The 3,551-nt window shown below is 37.6% G+C and overlaps 1 non-coding gene across 1 annotated transcript; it reads right to left on the minus strand.

The window, feature by feature from the left end:
• Positions 1-2,207: 2,207 nt before the first annotated feature.
• On the minus strand, positions 2,208-2,314 carry LOC122062187. The gene has a single exon (XR_006134817.1). It is a non-coding gene; the product is annotated as a small nucleolar RNA R71 (small nucleolar RNA).
• Positions 2,315-3,551: the final 1,237 nt, after the last annotated feature.

The following is a 3,551-nucleotide window of genomic DNA, read 5'->3' on the forward strand; positions in this document are numbered from 1 at the left end:
ACTTAAAGCACTAAGGGCATGGAGGGGATTTCCACATCAAGTTAGAAGCAAGCAAAATCGTGGAAGCAAGAAGAGAAGAAAAAAAAAAAGGAAAGAGAAAAAAAGGGGAGAACCAAAAATTGTCCAAATCTTCTCTCTCCTCCACATCATCACCAAAGATTGTCCAAATCACACAAAGGAAGAAAAAAAAATCGTCCCTAGGAGAGAGAAAAAAAAGAAGAAAAATAAATTAGAAAAAAAAAAGGAAAGAAAATAAGCAAAAAATTATAGGAAATTTCTCAAAATTTATTTCTCTCTTCTCTCTCCTCCATCTTAGCACTTTTTGACTCAAAAGATCTCACAATCAATTGTGGGTTTCTCTCTTTTAGGAAAGAGAAAATTGTTACCCTACCTCTCCATTCCCTATAAATACAACTCATGTAAGAGGAAGAGACACAATTCATTCTTCTTCTAGTTTTTTTAGTTGCTCTCTCTTTCTCTTTCTCTCTTTAGTTCTAGTTCTTCTCTATTTTTGCTTTAATCACTTTTGTAATATTTTTTTTTATGTCAATTAATGCAAGTACTCTTTTATTTTTATTCAGTTCTTTTTATGTTTATGATTTATGCAATTGAGTTGTAATTTTTTAAGTTATAGTTCTAGGCTTAGATCTAGGTGACAAGATCACGAGCCGTGGAGCAATTTTTTTTTTTCAAGTTCAAGCATTGATTCAAGTAAGTAGGCTCCTTCAGTAGTCTTCTCTCCCCCCTCTCATTCCCTCTTCTGACTACCATTTCTTTCTTAATTTAGGATTTTTATTCAGTCATTACATTATTGCTATCCCTTTCCCCCAAGGTTCATGGCTAGTGTATGTGTTGGCTTTGCCCCTCCTAGCCATAAAACCATCAATTTATTACTTTTATTTTAATTGTCTCCCTTTTCCTAAAGCCAAGTAGAGAAACCCTTGTAAGAGTGACTCTTTGATCAAGTAGGGAAGCTCATATTATGATGCATCCCTCGGGCTAAGTAGAGAAACCTACTTGTGAGTCTCTCTCTAGCTTTATCCTCTTTCTTTTACTTTATTTTTATTTCAGCATTTTTTCCTTTATTTATTTATTTATTTTTTTAAATTACGTGGGTTGTTTATTTTTAGTTATTTATTTATTTAATTTTAATTGCGTGGCTTGCGTCTTTAAATTCTTAGATGACGAATGGTTAGGACGTTATTTTTAGGATGGTAATTAGAATTAGATCACAACCATTAATCAATTCACTTTCGCATAATTAAAAGAAATAAAAAATAAAGTGGCTGCTCTCCCTGTGTTCGACCCGTAGCTACACTGATCCGTACGCTTGCGGTTACATTTTAAATCTCAAACAAGTTTTTAGCGCCGTTGCCGGGGAGACAGTTCCATGTTATTTTTCACTTTCTTTTGGTAAATCGGAGTGCTTTGTTTGCTTTGTTTTATATTTTTCCTTTTCCTTTATTGAATTCCTGAGAAGAACAACTTGCAATAATAGTTGTATCAGTGGAGGTCGCCATGCCTCACAGTATGATAAAGACAGGTTTCGCCCTGTAGCAGTACCTCAGGAATTGACCTAAGCAACCCCGGATCCCTGCCGGTAAGCTCCCAAAAAGCCAAAAAAAAATCAAAAAAAAATAAAAAGAAATCATTAAAAAAAAAGTTTTGCTATCCATTCTTTTGTGCTTGTCTTACTTTAGTTGCGGGTAGTTTTCTGTTGCATGAGTGTTAGGTGGGTACGTAATACTAAGAATCGGTTAGAAAGAAGAGATCCAACAAGTAGTGACCCTATACGTTTGCTCTCTTTAAAACCCTTCAATATGGGAGACCAACAGCAAAACCCTTCACCTAAATCTCTGAAAGATAGGTTCTACCCTGCTAGAACAGCCCAACCTTCCTGCATAGTTCTACCACAAGCCCAGGGCAATAATTTTGAACTCAAATCTCAATACATCACTATGTTGCCCCACTTCCATGGGTTGACCTCTGAGGATGCATACCTATTTCTAAGGGAATTTGAAGAGGTATGTGTTCTAATTAAGATCCAACAGCTTTCTGATGATGCTGTTAAGCTTAGGTTTATCACTTTTGCATTGAAAGACCAAACTAAGAAGTGGTTGTATGGTTTACCCACAAATTCCATAGCCTCATGGGAACAGTTCACAGTTGTCTTCCTTAAGAAGTTTTTCCCAACTCACAAGACCAATAAGCTTAGAAGTGATATCCTTCAGTTTAGGCAAAAGCCTAGTGAGTCATTTTCCAAGCTTATGGAGAGATTCAAGGATCTACTCCAAAAATGCCATCACCATGGCCTAGACCTATGGCATTTATGTCAAATAATTTATGAGGGTATTGATTACCCAACTAAACAAATGATAGAGTCTATGTGCCCTGAGGGATTCACATCCTTTACAGATGAAGGAAAAGCATGGGAATTTTTATTTGACTTAGCTGACAAAACCTGTGAGTGGGAATCAACCCAAGAGAGTGAAAGAACCATAGGAGGAAAAGGATATTTTGTGGATGGGATAGTAGCCAAGGAAGCCCATTTGGATAGCCTAATCAAGAGGATTGAGGCTATTGTTCCTAGAGAGCCATCATTAGTCAATTTGGTTAAGATTTGTGCTTGGTGCCAGTCCCCTGGACATGTCATAGAAGAATGCCCCAACACCTCTGGGGGCACTTCTAATGATAGTGTTAATGCCTTATACCAGAATAATCCATATAGTAACACATACAATCCAGGATGGAGAAATCATCCAAATTTCTCTTGGAATCAGGGCAACCAAGCAGGACCTTCCAATTTCTATAATCAAGGTCAACCTGGACCCCAAAGGCCTCCCTTTGCACAACAATCTTTTTCTCAAAATAATTTTCCTAGGTCAAATGTAGGACCTCAGGCGAGTTTTCCTAGGGCCCCTCTCCTATCATCTTATCAACAACCCCCTGGGTTTACTAACACTGGAGAGGCAAGTAGAATTAGTGACTTGAAAAAAAATATGGCCCTTCTCATGACAAGCCATCAAAATCTTACGAGAGAACTTACTCAAGTTGTCTCAATTATGCGTGAGAGGGAGAAGGGAACTTTACCCAGTCAACCAGAGCCTAACCCTAGGCATCATCAACCTGTTAGTTCACAAGGACCAACTAATGCACCACTGAATATAGTACAAGGTCAGACTCAAAAAGGGCCCTCTAACCAATGTAATGTTGTTTATGCCCTTAGCAGTGGTAGAGAGTACCTACAGAGCGTTCCTAAATCTTCCCCATCTATTACTCCTGTTAACTCTTCTTCAGTTGAGGACACAAATGTGCCTCTTGTTCCAGGTTCGTCTGATGAACCTAAAGATTTTTCTGAAACTAAAGATGATTTGGTTGAGGAAACAAAAAATGATTCTTCTGAACAGGGGCAAATCCCTAACAGTCCTTATGTTCATCCTGTCCCATTTCCTAATCGCTTGGTAAACAAAAAGAAGACTGCTTCCATGGACAAAATTTTAGAAGTCTTCAAAAATGTAGAAGTAAACATCCCTCTTTTGGATGCCATATCC

Source organism: Macadamia integrifolia, chromosome 14 (genome assembly GCF_013358625.1).
Source record: "Macadamia integrifolia cultivar HAES 741 chromosome 14, SCU_Mint_v3, whole genome shotgun sequence".
NCBI lineage: Eukaryota > Viridiplantae > Streptophyta > Magnoliopsida > Proteales > Proteaceae > Macadamia > Macadamia integrifolia.